This window comes from Mus musculus, chromosome 5 (genome assembly GCF_000001635.26).
Source record: "Mus musculus strain C57BL/6J chromosome 5, GRCm38.p6 C57BL/6J".
NCBI lineage: Eukaryota > Metazoa > Chordata > Mammalia > Rodentia > Muridae > Mus > Mus musculus.
The window spans coordinates 149,898,985-149,920,024 of NC_000071.6; the positions used below are offsets into that span (position 1 = coordinate 149,898,985).

The 21,040-nt window shown below is 43.0% G+C and overlaps 1 long non-coding RNA gene across 1 annotated transcript; it reads left to right on the top strand.

Annotated features, from left to right (window-relative positions):
• Positions 1-10,312: 10,312 nt before the first annotated feature.
• Gm36241 lies at positions 10,313-12,192 on the top strand. The gene is made up of 3 exons (XR_377277.3): positions 10,313-10,575; positions 11,283-11,405; positions 11,612-12,192. It is a non-coding gene; the product is annotated as a predicted gene, 36241 (long non-coding RNA).
• The last annotated feature ends 8,848 nt before the right edge of the window (positions 12,193-21,040 follow it).

The following is a 21,040-nucleotide window of genomic DNA, read 5'->3' on the forward strand; positions in this document are numbered from 1 at the left end:
TGGCTTGAAAAGGAATGGCCCCCGAAGACTCATGTGTTTGAATGCTTAGCACATAGGGAAGGGTGCTGTCTTAGTTACTGTTTCCATAACTGTGAAGAGACACCATAACCAGGGCAACTCTTACAAAGGACAACATTTATTTGGGGCTGGCTTACAGGTTCAGTCCATTATCATCAGGGCAGGAACATAGAAGCATCCAGGCAGACTTGGGGCTGGAGGAGCTGAGAGCTCTACATCTTCATCTGAAGGCAGCTAGGAGAAGACTGGCTTTCAGGCAGCTAGGATGAGGATCTTAAAGTCCATGCCCACAGTGACATACTTCCCCCAACAAGGCCACACTTACTGCAACAAGGCCACACCTCCAAATAGTGCCACTCCCTGGGCCAAGCATATACAAACCCACCACAGGTACTATGAGGAGGTGTGGCCTTGTTGGAGTAGGTGTGGCCTTATTGGAGGAAGTGTGTCACTGTGGGGTTATGCTCAAGCTATGCCCAGTGTGTCCCACAGTCTCCTTATGCTGTATGCAGATTAAGTTGTAGAACTTTTGGCTCCTCCAGCACCATGTCTGCCTGCAGGCTACCATGTTTCCTGACATGATGATAATGGACTAGCCCTCTGAACTGTAAGCCAGCCCCAATTAAATATTTTCCTTTATAAGAGTTGCCATGGTCATGGTGTCTTTTCACAGCATGAAGGAAAAGTGAAACTGAGAAGGAAAAGTGGTAGAGGTGGAGAGGAGAATTGGAGGGGAAGAAATGGGGATGGGTTTGATCCAAACACATTATATGCACATATCAACATTAATTACAATATTTTTTAGAGAGTTAGATTTGTCAACCAGAGGAAACCATGGACTTGTCCTTTTCTCAGGGTCTTAACAATTGCTTATATTCAATTGCTATGAGTGAGGTAACTGCCTGCTTTCAGGCTTCATTGCTGAGAAACCACCCTTGCAGAACCTACTTAAGCGAAGCTAAGGAATACAGTTTCCAGTTAGGTTGGCCATGGGCTCGATGCAATCTAAACTAACAGAGAAGAAAGAAAAACCAACTTTTGGACAACAATGCCATGAGTAGAAGGCAGTCTTACTATATCGGGCCTGATCCCTTTCCTAAAAATGTTGGACAGAACACAGCCACAGGGCAAGAATCCACCTCAGCTTCTAGAAATACACAAATCAATAGATTAGTAAATATATATCCACACAGACATAATGAGATCACCTTTTTTGACACAATCAGGAGGCTGAATTTGTATTTTATTCCAATGTTTTCTTGTGCCAGACAAGAGAGCTCATTTATTCTTCCTGGTATGAGCATAAGGCAAACTACTAAAATATAGCAATTTGCTTAACATTTGGAGGACCTATATTTACACAACATGAGAATAATACGTGTAAACACTGACATTTCCTTGGAGACTTTTAACCCAAGGCCAACACTAATGGAAAAAAATATTTTTATATGGAGCAACCGTATATAAGAACCCAGGGGCAAGCTCTCCTGTTCTAGTGATTTTCAATCAAGTATGCAACGGTTGATAGACATCTAGAGATGCCGCTATCTGTGGAGGCAACCACAATTATTGTCATTAATGTCAAAGAAGTCACTAATTACCCAGCCTCATCTGTCTACCGTATCTTATAACTACATGTTTAGCACTTCGCTAATTGGCAGAAGCAGTGACTATAATACCAGGTGCAAGTTGTTAGCCTTTTCTGTGGTCTTTGTACTCTGCTGTCTAGGCTTTCCTATCACGTGTGCTACCTTACAGGGCAGAAGTGAAGTTGCAATACTAATTATTTGCATATGCTAATTCCCAGGAGAATAAGGAACTCATTTCTTACTAGTAAAGGGGGTTATTTACGAGGCAGAATGGCAAACCGAAGTGTTTTCTTCTGAAAATACAGATGGAGGAGCTGGAGAGATGGCTCAGTGGTTAAAAGCACTTGTTGCTCTTGCAAAAGACCCACGTTTAGTTCCTGGCATCCTCCTATCAGCTTGTAGATGGTTCTAGAGGATCTGAAACCCTTTTCTGGCTTCTTCAAGCACTGTATATATGTGGAGCACAGATAATACATACAGGCAAAAAAACATCTATACATATAAAATAAAAACTAACCTTTGAAAACATTAAAATCAGAGAACGTTGGTGGACTACTGTTTGCCAAAGCTGGAGGGCATGCCAAAGTAAAAGTGTGGTCGACTCTCATCAGATCCCTTGTCACTATGCAGAGTCCCAGCTGACTACCATGATGAATAGTCAGTGCTCACGGTGGTTTGAGTGAAAGATGTCTTCCATAGACTTGTGCACTTGTGGTCCTCAGTTGGTGGCACTGTCTGGGAGCAGCCTTGGTGGAGGAAGTACGTCACTGGAGGTGAGCTTTGAGATTAAAGGCTTCCCACTGCTTCCCACTCTTTCCCTCTGTCTTGCCCAGCTGAGGATGTGAGCTCTCAGGTTCCTGCTCCAGCCACTATGCCTGCCTGCTGCCATGGCTCCTCCCACTGTGGACTCTGACTCCTCTGGAACCACAAACCAAAATAAACCCTTTCTTCCTTACATTCCCTTGGCCATGCTGTTTTAATATCAGCAGCAGCAGCAACAACAAAGTAATTAATATAACTTGTTAAAACATAGAGGGAACTTTATATATTATATATGGTAGCAAAGTAGTTGGTAAACTATTAGGAATTGCTTTTCTTGTTAACATGTGGCTGCTTCAAAGAAAAGATACACCTTGTCACAGACTTCAAGAAGCTTCCTTCTCAGGTTTGGCTTAGGTGTCTGGTTAATTATTTCCTCAAGGCTTGTTTCTTCTTCATCATCCCTGATGATTTGAATGATTCCGGTACTGTCTACCTCACTTTCCCCTGCCACCCAGTCTCGGACGGTGCTGAGATGTCTCTTAAATGTTTTATTTCTTCTCATTGTCTTTCCTGAAACAACACTGTATAAATATGTCCTCATTTCCATGTAATTATTAAGTATTTGAGGACTGACATTTTCCCAGTGAGACAGTTTCAGGCTGAGTGTGTTTAATAATCTCTGTATTCATGGGTTGAGATGGTTCCCCACTGCATTACAATTTTGATGATCTCCCCCCAGACTCACATTTGTATTTCATTGTCCTTGAGAGAGGACAGGGGAGTAGAGTTCATTTTAGAAAACAGAATCTAGTAAAATATGTAGTGTGTAGTTTCTACTACCCCGATTTAAGCTCCGGGCAGACGATGCTACCAGCCACCACCCTGGTTCCCTTGGATCCTTGGATGAAAGGCACATACACACAGTATCTCATTTTAACCTGTGGCCCAGTGGCTGGGCTCTTCTAAGCCTTCCACAGCTAGCATGCCCTTCCCTTTACTCCTTGCTCAAGTAAAGCTCTAAATCTGCCTTCAACCTAGTTGCTCGGTCACCTTTTCCTTGCTGTACTGGCTGGTTTTGTGTGTCAACTTGACACAGGCTGGAGTTATCACAGAGAAAGGAGCCTCCCTTGAGGAAATGCCTCCATGAGATCCAGCTGTAAGGCGTTTTCTCAATTAGTGGTCAAGGTGAGAAGGCCCATTGTGGGTGGTGCCATCCCTAGGCTGGTAGTCTTGGTTCTATAAGAGAGCAAGCTGAGCAAGCCAGGGGAAGCAAGCCAGTAAGGAACATCCCTCCATGGCCTCTGCATCAGCTCCTGCTTCCTGTGACCTGCTTGAGTTCCAGTCCTGACTTCCTTTGTGATGAACAGCACTGTGGACATGTAAGCTGAACAAACCCTTTCCTCCCCAACTTGCTTCTTGATCATGATGTTTGTGCAGGAATAGAAACCCTGACTAAGACACTTGCTCAGCATCCTATATCTGCCCACAGTTTAGTTGTGTTTCTAATCTCCTGTCTGCTACACCAGGTCCATTAGGGGAAACAGTCAATGGCCACTCCACCCAAGATCTCACATGACTGGTGACTCTCCCTCCGAAGCATGGCAAATTCCTTTTCCTCCTCCTGTGTCTCTTAGCCTGCTTGCAAGAACCTGGAAATCCTGCCTCTTCTGCCCAGCCATTGGCCGCTGGCATCTTTATTGATGGACCAAGAACCAATTGGGGAACAGGACCTTCAGTGATCACAGGCAAATTCCTGATCAAAGCATCAGAAAACCCCCCCCCCCCCACACACACACACAAAGTAGTCTTTCATGAACTAGATACTAAGCATTTGGTGGTGAAAGGGACACATTGGTAAGGTTTCTTTAGCCGTGCCACCACACTGACCTTACTAGAATGGTATGTGGCAAGTTCCTCCTGGCCTTTCTTTAATATTAAGGTAGGTGTGATATCTATAAAACAAAAATATATCTAACCTATAAGCCCTGCTTGCCCAAGAATAGAGGAACCTGTATGCCCCACTTGCCCAAGGACAGAAAACTCCCTGAAATGCTGGGGTCTACTCACATAGGACAACAAGCCACATGTTTTCACTTTGGTAAACAAGGTTGGTTGTCCCAACTGCACAGGATGTGTTTGGTCACACATAGGCAGGAGATACATAAGCAGGAACTACATCAGGATGTATGCTCACCCCTGATTGGTTAAAAGCAGGAAATTCTTGGGTTTGTGCGTTTTGCCTTTATAAATACTTGCATGATGTGACTCGTGGCCATTCTCTGGGAATCCTAGATATGGACCTATCCGGTGTCCATCATTGTGGCCAGTATTTAATAAAGCTAGCTTCAAATTTGGCTTAAATATTGTGGTAGTGATCCTACCAGGTGGGATTACTAAGGTTACCTTTGTTACTGAGGTTAACAAAGGTTTCTCTCATTTAAGGTATTGCTAGAGACCTGCCTCCCAAGAATTCATTCTTTCTTCTTTTCCTTCCTTGGAGTTAATGCTGCTTGTCATCCTGACCTTCCTACACCCACCTTTGTAGCTGGAAACATTTACTATTGATGATTGTGGCAGGGCCCAAACTTAAGTCTTTAAGTCTGTCAGCGCACAATGTCTTACTTTTCACATTTCTAACTTCTATCTCCTGTGAAATAGCAAGCTGTCTTGGGATGTGTACCTGGAGACTGAGGTGTTAATATCTGCCAACCCCAAACCCTGAGTGGTCATCACTAACTAGGAGACTAACTCCTAGAATGTCACTGTCTAGCCTCTCTTTGTAAGATCCTTTCCCTTGGAGCAAGCCTGGGAGCTGCTAGGTGCTTCTAACCAAGGAACTTTGGGTGTTTTGATTGAGACTTGTCCTGATTGCCTCACATATTTCAGTGCTGGGCCCCATTTGATGAAACTGAAAAGGGTTAGGTGGTATGACCTTGTTGGAGGAGGTGTGTCAGACATTTCAAAGGCTGTTATTCCCAGTTAGCTCTCTCTCTCTCTCTCTCTCTCTCTCTCTCTCTCTCTCTCTCTCTGCTTAGATAATTTTTGTTATTTTGCTTCCATAGGACATTATCCATAATAAGACCCACCTAGAAAGTTGCCTTTGTTCTTAAAAAGTACTTTTTGTGTGCTGGGAGTATAGTTCAGTGGTAGAGAGTTTGCCTAGTGTGCATGAAGCCTTGGCTCCAATCTCCATTCCCCAAAAACGAATCACACGAATATGTTCATTGGACAATGAAATGGAAGCTGATTGCAAATCAAATGCCCAGATGTTCTGGAGTGGATTCCCTGTATCTACAAAGGGACCAAAGTTCTGATAGTACCTTTGTATTAAAGAAGCAAATCTCGAAAGGCGGCAGTGGCTCCCCCTGCACACAGAGTGATGTCCTGTTTGCTTATCTGACACAGCAAGCACTTACAGCTCCTTTTAACTATTCATCCTCACAAGCCACAGATGGCTCCAAAATGGCTTCTGCCTTTTTGTATCTGTACCATTCACACTACATTCAAATGAAAGGATCTCTGGCTTTATCTTGGCCTCTGGGACTTTCATTTGTTCCTCCAAGCAGGGCTACAGGTTTTCTACAGAGGCATCAGATGTAATGCGTCCCTCCCTTATTTGTGCTGCTGTTGGCTGTCCATGAAAATTCACCATGCACTTTATAGAATTACTAATATTCAACTTAACTCCTCAAGGTGCAGCATTATTATATATTGCACCAGCCTCTCAGGAGAAATCCTGACTAAAACACAAACACTGCCTTCAAAGAGTCATTCCTCAACCCAGTAATGGCTAGTGGGGGTGAGTGAAAGATGCTCTCTAAGACTCCCAAATACATTCGTGAAATTTAATGGACATTCTCAGCTGAGTCTTTCAACATTTAGTAGGGATAGTAAAGATTTATTTGAAAAATAAACATTAAATTTTAAGCAAAATCACCATGTCTCTTCCCACCTGGCACCCATTGCTCCTTTTCTTTTTTTCAATGGCGGTGCCACCTCATCTCAGCCCCATTGCCTTTGTAATAACACAAGGTGGCAAAAGGCTGTTCTGCTCTCTACTCTCTGTCTCACCCTACTGCTGGCTGTGATACCTTGCCACCCACTTTCCCAGGCTCTCATTTCTTTCCTGAGACATAGAAAAGTAATTTAAAATTAATTTTTACAGAACAGAGCTCTGCACACTGAGCCTTTGCCTCCGGTCATTTCAAAGCTGCCTCCTAGTAGGGCGTTTCTCAAAGGGAGCTCTTCCCTTCAGCCAACGGATGTTTTTCTTGGTATCCAGAACAGATAGCTGACTGCAAAGCAATTTCAGTGCTGCCCCCTGACACTTGTGTATCTTAATTTCTATTAAGATGCACAATGCTAGGATGGTGACACACACCTCCTTTAAGCAGGAGACTGAGGCAGGAGGATTTCTTAAAGTTCATCCTGGATAACTTTATCTCAAAAAGCGTTAAAATAACAAAACAAAATTTGCTAAATATTGCAGGGTTCATCCAACAGCTAATAGGTGGTGAATATCTGGCTTGAGCATTTGAAACCCCAAAGCCCTCTCCCAGTGACACATTTCCTCCTACAAAGCCATGCCTACCACCGACAAGGCCACACCTCCTAATAGTTCCACTCCCTGGTGACCAAGTATTCAGATCTATGCGATCTGAATCTATAAGACCCAACTAGAAAGTTGCCTTTGTTCTTAAAAGGTACTTTTTGTGTGCTGGGAGTATAGTTCAGTGGTAGAGAGCTTGCCTAGTGTGCATGAAGCCTTGACTCCAATCTCCATTCCCCAAAAACGAATCACACGAATATGCTCACACTTCTCATTGAAATCACCACAGGTGATCAACACTGAAGTAGGTGTCTTCCAGTTGACATACATGGGACCTTTGCTCTCATCTTGACACTGTTTCTTTGACTCCTTTAGGTTCTATGGCTTGTCTACCTGTCAGTGCTGCTGTTGAATTTGGGTAAAAGCCCCCCATTAACCCCAGCTCAGCCCTCCTATTCTGACTCCCCTCAAGCTGGGCAAAGGAAGTTCAAGGTCAATATGTACAACCCCTTCTGGAAAATTCTCTAGCTCACCAGTACCCTAGAATCCATGCCAAACAATCCTAAGCCCTCTTGGAAAGCAAGTGGAGGTTCTTCTCTAGGCCTGTCATCATGGGAAGACACATGCTGTGTGTGCATATGCAGGCTCAGATAGCTGAGTGACTATTATTGGCAGGGTGTTTAGGTGTCCTGTGGATATGTCACTGGGGTCCCCACGCCTGTATGAAATGTTTGTCCTTTTGGACTGAGGAAGGAGTAAGGAGACAGCTTTGAGGGACCAGGAGCTTGGACCAGCTCTCTGCACTATTGTGTGCTAGCTCAGGACTCTAAGAAGTTTGAGAATATCAAATGTAAGTCCTTAGTAAAAAGAAAAAATCAGTAGAAAATTTATATTTGTATTAAAGTAGTAAAGATTTATATTTGGTCAGGTAAGAAGCTACACCATCTTTTAGTTAATAGTTTTATTGCTTTTTTTTGTTTGTTTAAAACTTTTAAATATTTGGACAAATGTTGAGGTGTTGCACTTGAACCCAAGGCTTGGCTCAGTAAACCAAAGTGAGATTTCAAACTCTTAGTCACCCCCTCAGTGCCATTCTCGTGTCCAGCTCCAGAATCTTCTGAAACCTTGTTGGTGTTAATTCTCTCCTAGAGGAGCTCCCAAGTCCTAGTCCTTTCTGATTTGCTTCCCAGCCTTCTAAGCATGTCTAAGGGTAGAGGCTGGAGCCCTGTGCTTTATCAGCCGTGACTCTTGATTAATAGCAGAGAGGAACTCCTCCCCTGATCACTGGAGAGACTACCGTGGGCTTTCTGATTAAGCAAAGAATTAGATTAGAAGATGAAGAATTAGCCACCTCTCTCATGACTGGGAGAAATCAAGACCAAAAAAAAAAAAAATCCTTCTATTACCAGGAATCTTTTCCAGATAATACCCCATGATACACAGGCAAAAGTTGGACAGTCATCACTCAATACAACTGGCAATCAGAGAAAGTCTGTGTTGACTTTTAGGAAGATTTAGACTTTTGGGAAATGTGGGATATTTCTATGGATGAAATTCAGGCTCTGTGATCTAATCTAACTCTACATATGAGTGATTGTCTACTGGCTTCAGGGACCTGGGATCAAACAGAGGTAAGCTTTAGGAAAGTGGCTTAGAATACACACTCGCTCTCCTTTCCTGTGATGAGAGATTGGTGAAGAATTCACATGCAAAGATAAAACAATATTTAGGGACTGAGGCTATGATCAGAGGAACGCACCTACCGTTGGTAACTTTCTCGATTCATATTGGGAAGGTGGCCTGGGTTGGGGTGAGACAAATGGAATCTTAAGTTACAGGAGCAGCCTCTGAGGGGAGAAATAGAAAAATCAGAGGACAGCCATCTTCAGAGATGTCATGGGTGGGAAGAGAGTCAGTTAGTGGGTAGTTCCAAGAGGGCTTAGAGGAATCCAAGGCTGAGAGAGGATTTCAAATGATCTCCCATCTTCAGTGATGTTACTCTCCTTCCATGTCTTGAAGAATAATTGAATAAAACACCGCTACATAAGAGCACCTCATAGCTAGTGTTTGTGGGAATCAGGAAGGAGACACTGTGATTGTGTGGGTTGGAATAAGATGAGCATCAAACACCTATCAAATGAGTTGAAACATTCTACACAGGTAAGAAATAAGAATAAAGGATATGGAAACACATCTCCTTTGCTATACCTGGAAACCGTGGTGGTGATGCCCTTTCCCCTCACTTTTGAACATGTGGCACAGATAATGCAGGTTGAGTATAAAGGGGCAGGATTTAATAGCCACACGAAGACACCAAGCCATCTTTTCAAAGGGAACGCAGAATACAGGACGTCCAGACTTGATTAAAATTATTTCGTTCATTACAGAACACAAAGCTTCAAGATTAATAAATGTGTAGAGTAGATGATGTGATGGGTTAGTCATGGGGCTTAGGCAGCCAGTGACTTTTATGTCTCTGATGTCGTATCTGTGCTGTGAGGGACACAGAGATTGTATGTCAGGCAGAGTTCCAGTTCTGCAGCAGGTGGCACAGGTGAATTGTGAGGCACTACTGGGTCACTTGCTCAAGTGTGTAATGTGAAGACAGCTGGAGCCCAGAGACAGGATAAAACGGGGAAGGGGAAGATGAGGATACTCAGGATTCTGGCTGTGAGCCAGGCTGCAAGAGGAAGCCAGAAGGAGATCTGGTCAACCAGAATGAGGTCCCTGTGTATGCATTATACATAGGCATGAACTCAATGCAGCACAAAGAGTGTCACATTCCCATGAAACGAACCAGTTGTTCAGACAGGGAGTTGGGTCTTGAGGTGCTTTGGCACATGGGTTATAATAAATACTAGGTTAGTGTCTAGGAAAAGCACTAGGGATTCTCTGTTTACTAGGGAGTGCAGGAAACTGAGTAGAGGAAACATTTGAAAGTCTAATCTGAAAGCAGGCTGTGGGAGGCCACATAAATGAGGAACTGGGGACATCGATGACAGTGTGGCTCTGATCCAGGCAAAAGTGACTTCTGAAGGGACTAAGATTATAATTCAGTCAGAGGGGCAGGGGAGAATTTTCCCACTTGCAGCCCAGTCCCTACTTAGTATCACACCTTTAAGAGTCTTCTGGGGACAAAAATAAAACATGCAACAGAGATGAATCTGATGCTGCCATCCTAAAGAGTCAATATATTTTTAACTTCCTTCAGTTTGGACAAATCCTTCATTCAACTTTACGACAGAAGCCTGTCTAGAAATGTCCCCGCTCCTTTTTGGTAACTTTCCTGGTCATGTATTTTTAGAAACAGGAGATGGTTCCTTCCGCAAAGGCTCCTGCAGAGCAGGCCTTTGGTGGGAAAGAGGAATGTGCGGTATTTTATGTGTGTGGCTTCTGTGAGTGGTAAGGAAGGGAGGGAGTGGTATGCGGGACCCACGACCTTGGGCTCTCTGCTGTACTGGGGTTGTGGGTTACAGGGTTGGCGACCATTCTGTGGGTTTGCCATGATATTTCAAGCTTGATGAATGGACACAGAATGCCTAGCCCACATTGTGTGAGTGATTCTGGCATAATTTATGTCCCAACTGTGGAGCTCCAATAAGCCCATAAATCCAGGCCAGCATTCGAGACAATTCCAAATGTCAGCTACTCTGCAAAGTGAGTATACGGTCCTCCGTGAATTTATGGGGCTGTGATTCTCACCCCTCTCCCCATTTGGAGACTGGTTCGTCTCTTTCACTCTGTTCTACAAAGATGTGGAGGTTACAGCTGCTTCAGGTTTTTCCTCATTAATCCTGGGGTTCGCCCGTTCATTTGAAAATGCTAAGATACAGAACTTTAAAAGAACAGGGCTGCTCTCTGCTCTGTTTGTCGCTCATGTCTTTGATCCTAGAGATAAGTGTAGCATCAGTAAGGAGTTCCGAGAAGACTTTCCCCGTGGTGATTTGAGCGGGTTTCTGAAGTCATTTTTCAAGAAGTCTAAAATGTTTGCTCATTATTCTGCATTTACTATTACTAAAGGATTACTTAAGATCTTATAATGCAAGCTATCATTTTTGTCCTTAATTAAAAAGGAGTTAGGCAACACACAGAGATTCATTTTAGGAAAAACAAAACAAAACAAAGAAACCTTTAATTCTATTTACATGAAACTGTTTTTTTCATTGTGAGCAGAACTTAGATGAAAGCAGAAAGCCGAAACATATTTGAAAATATAAGCAGAGCAACGAACCCTCATGGAACAGGATACTTAACAGACAGGAAGTGGGAGGGAAGGCCGTTGGAGGCACTCGCTTGGACCCTACATGTTTTATGTTTAGCAAAGCTAAGCCTCGGGTGCTGAGATTTTTGTTTGTCTTTTTCAGCCACGAAGCTTGCAGCTTGATGTCGGTGTCTGATGGAAGACATAAAGAAGCCGGGGTTTCCATAGGTACCTTGGTTGGACTGAAGATGATTTAACAACTATAATTGCGCTCAAATAGCTCAGTGTAAGCAATTATCTCTAATTACTGGTAGAGTCTCGATCTCCTTTCTAATGAAGAGTACCAAGGGAGGGGAGCTTATCTCCAGGCACCAATTCAATTTCAGAGTTGATGGGAAGAGCTGGTTCTGCCTGAAAGGTTTGATGAATTTTCGTTCTCTCCAACCCGGTTCTCTCGAGGAATTAATGATGTCTCTATCTGTCTTTCCTCAGTCCTTCCTCTGAGGCAAGTTCTAGACCCTACTACTTTCTGCAAAGCCAAGTTGCTCAGAAAGTGCCTGTAATCGGTGATGAGCAGCCTCCAGTGGGCTCTGGAAGAAAGCAAGATTTAGCTTCTGAAGACTTCAAATCAATCAAGACTTCAGCCCACCATCGATCAGAGGGACTTGCTGTGTGTATGTTTCTCCCAGCACCCAGCACAGAGGCACAAAGGCACAGAGGCCCCACGGTGCTTAATGAGGTTTCTGAAAGAAATTGCAATGCAATTTTTAATGTGTGTTTGGATTTGAGGATTTGGGTCTTCTTCCTTCTCCTTCCTCTTCTTCCTCCTCTTTCTCTTCCTCCTCTTCCTGGGAATAAGAAGAAGATATACATCATGACTAGAATAATTTGGCATGGAAAAATTGGCTGGAAACAAGGACACATAGAAAAATTGTCTATTGTACCAACCGCTACCATCAAAGTCACCCTTTGGTCAAGATGAAGAAGTGCTGGAAGTTTTGAGGCGCCATCTCTCTTTGCCCAAGGTCCCAAGGGATTTTTGTGGTTATATTCTTTATCTGCATAATTTTAATCTCCACTAACCTCCTGCCTGTGGTCCAAGAAAAGCCATCTTATGGTTTACTCACAAGCTAAGATACAAACTTTTTAATTCTGTCTCCTTAGTGGGTTTGTGAGTGTATGTGTGGCTGCACCTTGTGCTTTGACAAAGTTGAAGAAAGACATACATACAGAGCAGGAAGAGTCAGGAAAGCAAAGCCAAAGGGCTGGGGTGGGTAAGAACCCTGGCTGCCCTGCCGAGGACCTGGGTTTGGTTCCCAGCAACCAATGGCACCTCACAACCATGGGTCATTCCAGTTCCAGGAGATCTATCAATGTTGTGTTTTATAAAAAGAAAAGGGAGCCAACGATATGTTTGGTAGAGGCACAGTATGGTGATGGGGGGTGGGGTGGGAGGGTGGGGGAGGGGTGGTGGTGGTAAGGGGTTTGCCTCTGAAGACCCATGCTGAGGCATCCCTTCCCCCTGAGGTATCAGGCATAGGACAGGTATAGTATGGAATAGAGTTTATTTAGGCATGGGGAGGGGAGTTGAAGGAATAGTAGAGACAGAGAAAGGGAGGGAAAGAGAGAGGGAGAGAGAGAGACAGAGACAGAGAGAGAAACAGAGAGAGGGGGGTGAGGGGAGGGGAGGGAAGGGGAGGGGAGGAGAGGGAGAGGGAGAAGGGGAGGGGGAGGGGGAGGGGGAGGGGGAGGGGGAGGGGGAGGGGGAGGGGGAGGGGGAGGGGGAGGGGGAGAGGGAGAGGGAGAGGGAGAGGGAGAGGGAGAGGGAGAGGGAGAGGGAGAGGGAGAGGGAGAGGGAGAGGAGGTTGACCATGAACAGGTGGAGTGGGGGGAATAGGGAGAGAAGAGATAGAGAGGGAAGAGGGTTAATGAGTAAGGGAACAAGGGATCAAGAGAGAGAGGAGGGGCCCTGCAGCCCATTTCATACTGAGTTGGGCACACCTGGCTGTTGCTGGGTAACTGTGGGGCGGAGCCTAGAAGAAATGCTAACAATCGCCCTCTTCTGGGCTCCACAGGCACTGCATGCACGCGGTGCAATGCCATACATACACCCGTACACGTAAAACAAGCATAAATAAATCTTTAAAAGTAAGTAAGTAAAGAAAGAAAGAAAGAGAGAAAGAAAGAGAGAAAGAAAGACAGAAAGAAAGAGAGAAAGAGAGAGAAAGAAAGAGAGAAAAAAGAAACGGAAGCCAAAACGCAGCAGAAAACTTGAGTTCAAACACAGCTGAGACACTGAGTTAAGTAATTTCTCTGATTTCCTTCTCTGTCAATGCAGATGATAATAGCTGAACTGCAGGTTGTCATAGGATGGAATGGATGCACATCACATGCTTAAGTGATACTTGGTGCACTGTGTGCGAGTATCAGGCAGTGGATATCACAAAGGAGCAGTTGCTGAGGGCACCCCCCTTAGGAAGAACTGCAGAATATCAACAGACATATGGACATTGTTCTGAAAACCTCATGTAGGAGAGTGACTTCCAACAATGTATGCAAAAAATAATTTTTTTTAATCTATAGTTACTACTGAATTTTAGTGTTCCCACATGAGAGAGAATGGTGGCTCGTTGAATTGAAGAAGGAAAAATCCTGGGAGGAAATGCCAGGATTTGGGATGGTGCTTTTCAGGCCTGCTTCTTGACAAAATTTGGGGGGAGCAGTAGTGTGCAAACTGAGGTCCCAGGAATCTGTATTTCTGGGGAACTACCAAGTGAGTCTACACAGACTGGCAGTAAGAGAGCGTGGGTGCTGGGTCTGTGGTGGGAACTCTGCAGGTAGCACGCTGAGGGAATCTCACTAGATGTTACTGAGCCACACTGGAATTGTCCACGCAGGGCAGATAGCCCCCAGTAGCTCATTGGTGAGGGTCTCCTTGGGAATCACCTTTCACAGGACAAAAGAAGGATGCTTAGTCAATCCTGCTGTAGTCTGGCCTGAAGTGAGATGGGAATAGTGGGTGTCTGCCCAGGAAGGGAGAGCATTGCCAGGAATTTTCCTTCCACTTTCAGTGGCCACTGTTAATATACACCACCTTGACCTAGTGTTTATTTTCTGATCTCATTGTGTAGGCCAGGCTGGCTGGAAAGGCATGATCCTCCTGCTTCAGACCTCCAACGATAGATCTGCAACTGCATCCCCACTTGCAGCACATTGCACTGTGTTCTTAAGATTACTCATCTGTCTGCCTGCCTGTTTGTCTGTCTGTCCATTCATCCATCTATCCATTCATTTCTATCCATCCATCCATCATCTATCCATCCATCCTTCTATCCATTTATTTATTTGTCTATCATCTATCCATCCATCTATCATCTATTCATCTATTCATCTATCCATCTATCATCTATCTATCCATCCATTTATTTTTCTATCCATACATTCATCCATCTATCTATTCATCTAGCTATCTATCCGTCTAACATCTACTATCTATCTATCTATCTATCTATCTATCTATCTATCTATCTATCATCTATCCATCCATCTATCTACCTATCATCTATCTATCTATCTATCTATCTATCTATCTATGTATCTATCTATCTATGTATCTATCATCTATCTATCTATGTATCTATCATCTATCTATCTATATATCTATCTATCATCTATCCATCCATCTATCTACCTATCATCTATCTACCTATCATCTATCTACCTATCATCTATCTATCATCTATCTATCTATCTGTCTATCTATCTATCTATCTATCTATCTATCTATCTATCTATCTATCTATCTATTATCATCTATCTATCTATCTATCTATCTATCTATCTATCTATCTATCTATATCTATCTATCTATCTATCTATCATCTATTATCTATCATCTGTCTATCTGTCTCACTGTCTATCTATCTTCCATCTATCATCTAAACTATCTACCTAGCAATCATCTCTTCATTCTGAGTCTTTGGCAGTGGATTTTTAAGAATAATTTTTAAAAACCTAAAACCCCTTGCAATTGGTTGTGCCAAGCTGTTACCTTTGCAGATTGTTGAAGTGCATTGACAGTGTAAAAGCAGGAATGAGAAACGGAGACTTGGCAGGAAGAGTAAACAGTTCGGTGGAAATCTGCACATTTGAAATGGCTGAACTAGCTTTCGGAATCCTTTAAAGCAGATCTGACAGGGTTAAAATAAAGTATCTTATTTCCCGGGATCAGGCCCCAGACAAGTGGAAATCAAGGCTTCATCAAAACTTGATTAAAACTGAAATTACTTTGTACAGAGACACCTTGGAAATTACAGAGGGAATTTGACACTGGGCTCTCTAACTTCATGAATTTCAGAAAGACTGAGAGAGCATGTGGGCAGGGCTGGGGCTTGAGAACTCGATGTCCTTTGAAATTTGCTTTTGCTCTCCAGGATGTGGACACTCTCCTAGGTCCTTGGTGTTCCTGGGAAACCCTTGAATGATCCTAGTAGCTAACCTAAGACTCCATGAACACATCTTAAACTAGCTTTTGTTTCCTCCCCAACTCGCTATTGTTTGAGATTCTTGCTTTTATACAAACCTGCTGAGAAGATTTACAATGTTTCTTAAAGCCCACCTTATATTTGTGACAGGGACTAATCTCTTGTATCAACATCAAGTTTGGAGGTTGTATTTCTCAAACATCTGGCAAGGCAACATTCCCAACTCTCTTTTTAAAATTGCCCAGCTTAGTCTCATCCTCACGAACCCTCCTCCATTTCTTTATAAAGTCACTTAGAAACAATTCTTTTTGACACGGGTTCTCACTCTGCGGCCCAGGTTGTCCTGAAACTTACATCCTCCTATCTTGGCCTCCCATGAGCTGGATGACAGGCCTCCTGTTCCCACACCTGCCTGGTCATCACTATTTTTTTTCTTTTAAAACATTTTTTGATGCCTGGTGAACACACAATAAAATTGTACACTGTTTCAGGCCCAATTAATTTTTCGTGCACATAGTCAAACGACATGCACAAAAGCCAGTTCCTCAGATCTCTCCTCTGATCAAACTAGAGATTCCATTTTCTTATTGTTTAGAACGTTCTCATGGCTACTTGGTGATTTTTTTTAGTACTATAGCAAGCAGTATTTTCTATCATAACTGACATCAATGACCTTGTCACATATTGTACAACCATATTGGCTTAGAAATAGCTGAAAATATTTTTATTAGTGGATTTACTTCGGTGTTGTTTTGTGTCTGGCATTAGTTACCTGTTCTGAAACATGCCAAATAGTAAGATTATAGCAGTTAACTTGACTGTACTCTAAGGTTTTCTGGACTGACTTCTGGTGTTGTCATTTTAAGTATGACTATGGCCTTATCTCCTATTTACTTTCCCAAGTGAGAAAGTGCCAGAGACAGAGACATGCAGCCCTCCCCTAGGAGTGGCTATGTGTAGCAGTGCCTATGTGCAGTGTCTGCCCCTATTTAGTTAAGTAGATAGGGATCAAAAGAAATACAAGTATCAAAAGAGATATAATCTATCAAAAGAGATACAATATATCAAAAGAGACTTGTCAAAGGAGATGTGGTGTGTCAAAAGAGATACAATGTATCAAAATAGATACAGTGTGTCAAGAGAGGTATGGTGCATCAAAAGAAATGCAATGGATCAAAAGAGATACAGTGTGTCAAAGGAGATATGTTGTATCAAAAGAGATACAGTGTATCCAATGAGACACAATGGGCATGGTATTTTGGAACTTCTGGGTCTAGTTATGCCTGACTTAATAGTTTCTGTTGATAGTTCTTCCAAGTGTTTATTCTAGAGGAAGCCAAGGCAATGATGTAAGAACACACAAGCAACCCCATCATGATAAGAAATGGGCACTTCCTGTTACTAGCTGGCTCTAGCTGGCTGAGAATGTGAGCCTGCCTCTTTGGAAGCCAACTGTTCTGGCCCAGTCTAGTTCAGACAACTGGATCCCAGGACACTGACTTTACTGTACCCCCTGAACTACCCTGAGGAAGAACACCCAGCTAAGTCACTCCAGGTTCCTTGGTCCACAAAAATACTCTGTAAATTAGTGAATGCCTGTTGTTTCAAACTGCTCATTTGGGGTAAGACGATTTGCTATACAGAAGTTGACTTCAAAGAATCCATTGCAGTTGTTGGGTTGGAGATGTAACTCCTAGGTTACCCAGGACCCTCTGTTCAATCTCTAGCATCACTAGATAAATAGGTAAATAAACTTGTTTGAATGATTGAGGCAACCATCACATTGAACGTGATACTTAGGAGAGGCCTAACTTTTTCTCCATTGAGGATCATATGTCTCGCAAGCTGGTCTTAAACTAGAGACTCAAGTTCAAATAAGTCCCTCAGCATCCCAAATAGCTGGGCTTGCAACTGTATGAAACTGTTCCAAACAGATTAGATTATTATTTTAATAAAATTTGTGATTTTTTTTTTTGGGCCAGGCATGGTGGCACATTTCTCTAATCCCAGCACTCTGGGGGCAAAGATCTCTGTGAGTTCAAAGCCAGCCTGCTCTATATAGAGAGTTGTGGGCCAGCCTAGTCTACATGGAATTCTAGGCTAGCCAGGGATACATAGTGATAACTTGTGTCAAAAAGAAATAAAACCAAACTCCTTGATTTTGTAGTCTAGCCCTCTTTTTTTATTTTGTGTATGACAGTCACCAAGATTGACATGTGCCTTTCCCTTTCTAAAATAAGACTATAGTTAAAAATAAGACTATAGATAATTCTTTCCTGAAATTATATGTTTTGCCTTATACTTAGAAATTAAAAAGAATCATATATCTCTTAGAAGCTAAAGGAACTTTTATCATGAGACATTCTAAGCCAGGGCCTTTAGGTTGAGCCTTCTTTGATAATTTTCTTTTTTTTTTTTTCTTTCTTTTTTTTTTTATTACGTATTTTTCTCAATTACATTTCCAATGCTATCCCAAAAGTCCCCACACCCTCCCCCCCTCCCCTACCCACCCATTCCCATTTTTTGGCCCTGGCGTTCCCCTGTACTGGGGCATATAAAGTTTGCCTGACCAATGGGTCTCTCTTTCCAGTGATGGCCGACTAGGCCATCTTTTGATACATATGCCTTTGATAATTTTCTTAAGTCTCTCCACAGCTACTGTTCTAACCTGATTTTCTACTTGAATTAACTTTTCAGGTCAACTAAACCTTATAATCAATTAGGAAGTGTTTATGAAATTGTCATGTATGTTATTAACCTATATTTTTCCTCTCTTGTGAACTTTATAGTTTCCACAAAACTGATTGAAATAAGATGAATTTTCAGAATTAAGTATGCAGGGAGAGTGATGGCTATTTATTTTAGATAATATTGTGTGTGTGTATGGGGGGGGGCACGGGTGTGCTTGTGACCCCCATCCCACCCCTCCCACCCCTCCCACCCCTCCAATGACTGCAGTATCCAAGGTGACCAATAGAGGGCACCAGATCCCCTGTGTCTGGAATTACAGTTCTGAGCCACCATTGTGGGTTCTAGGAAATGTTCCTTTAAGAAAGCAGCAAGTACTCTTAACCACTAAGCCAAGCTCTCCAGCCATTGCGGGGTGACCATTCCTGATGCACGTTCCATAGTGAGACCTAGTCTGGAAGAATGGCTTGGCTACTCTCCCCAAGTGATGATATAGTCAATATAGGACAGAAAGACCCTCAGGAATCTGATCAGTGGAATACTAGGAAAACCTTGAAGATAAGTTATTAAAGAAACACACTCGAGCATTTTCCTTATCATTCCCCAAAGAAATAATGCCTTGTTATTGATGGTTAAAGGCCATTGTGTGGAAACGTCGAGGCCCTGACAGAGGTTCCAGGCATGATAGTTGTCATGCTTACAAACATGAGGAAACAAAGTAAAAGGAATGCTGAATGCATTAACAGGCAATTAGCAAGTATTTCCATTGTATGAGCCTTCTCCCTATTCCTTATCCAGGGGAGAATACATTCTAAGAACCATATGAAGACAAGAAACCACCGATAGTACCAAATGCTCAAGTTGTTATATGTTCCCTATATGTGCATGCTGTGTTAAAATTTTAATTTATAAGTTAGGCACAGTGGAAAAGTAATGATGGCCAATAATGGAATATGCACGGCAAGGCACTGTACCAGAAATAATGAGGAGGTGATCTCTCATGTATGTATTCTATATCATCTATATCTATGGAGGTGTTCTCTCATGTATGTATATATCTATATCTACATCTATATCATCTATATCTATATCTATGTCATCTGTATCTAATCTATATCTAATCTATATTTAATCTACATCATCTACATCTAATCTATATCATATCTATCTATCTGTCTGTCTGTCTAGTTTTCACCATCTCTTTCTTTTTTAAGCCCACCCTTCCCGTGATTGTATGAATTTATACAATGTTTGTGTGCTAAGATGACTAATGTGAAAGACACACACATGGTGATGTTAGGTGGCTGTTTACAGGTTATGTGGTCATGAGTACCATGAAAGAGCAATGGTCTGAGAACAGAGGTGACTACCAAGTGATTAACACAGGGGAACATATAGAGTGTGGATGTGCGGATGTACTGGGTAGAGGGGCCATTCATATTTTAGGTGGGATAAGGTAGGATTGTGCAAGATTTTCATCACACCACGTGGAATACCATGCAGTTTACAACTTACGAATCATTTGCCTCTAGAGTTTTCTGTTTGGTATTTTAGGGTTGTCCCATGAGTAAATGAAACTGCAGAAAGCAAAGGTATGGATAAAAGGTGATTACTGTTTCCCTCTATTGCAATGTGATGTTGCTTTCCCACCCCGGTCCTATTAGGATTCTACTCTCAGCTCATGCTTGCCACAGTTTCTATCCCCGCTCATTATTCTCTCTGACATCTCAGCCGACATGAAATAAAGCCCTCCCTTGGCCTACAACGTTTAGACCTATTCTTTATGGCACAGCTTGAACCGACTGAAGTCTGTTGCTTGCTCAGCACTTGCAGCCATATCCAGAGAGGTTTATGACAGTCCGTCCAAGTTTCCCCTCTCTTATGACATCTCTTAAAAATTCTATCTAAGGAGGGGTTCCGTTTAGACATGCATTCTGACCCCACAGACTTGTCATTAATCAGCACTTGGCAAGGCCTTGGCTTAGCTGCTCCTCTTCACCCCGACATCTGAAATTCCACATGCACTTCCTGGTGGACCACACACTGCAGAGACTGCCCCCCAACCCTGCAGGGCCTTCTCAATCATGTCCTGGGACAGCTCCTTCCCCTACCCAAATAGAAAAGTCAAGAGAGACCATTACCTTCCTCGTCAACTACAACCAGCTTACTGGCTGGGGTTACTGATGGATGTGTCATGGCTTTCCAGTGAGGTCAGAGCTCCAGAGCTCCAGATCCTGAACTTTAACATAACTAGGGGTTATGTCTTTAAACTCTCTCTCTCTCTCTCTCTCTCTCTCTCTCTCTCTCTGTCTCTCTCTGTCTCTCTCTCTCTCTCTCCCCTCTCTCTCCCCTCTCTCCCTCCCTCCCTTTTCCCCTTTCTCTCCCTTCTCTCTCTCTGTCTCTTTCTTCTGTCTGTCTGTCTGTCTGTCTGTCTATCTGTCTGTCTGTCTTGTTTACTGTTATTGTTGTTGACATACTCCATTTCTGCTCACTGCTGCAGAGGAAGTACACTAACTTCTCCTTTGCAGAGTGTTCTCCTAAGCCCATGAGCCACGGGGCTCCTCCTTGCAACCCCCAGGACCATCAAACAGTTGCTACCTCTTACCATTCTACATCAATGGATGGTTTAAAACTATATCAGCAGGGCTGGAGAGATGGCTCAGTGGTCAAGAGCACTGACTACTCTTCCAAAGTCCCTGAGTTCAATTCCCAGAAACCACATGGTAGCTCACAACCATCTATTATGGGA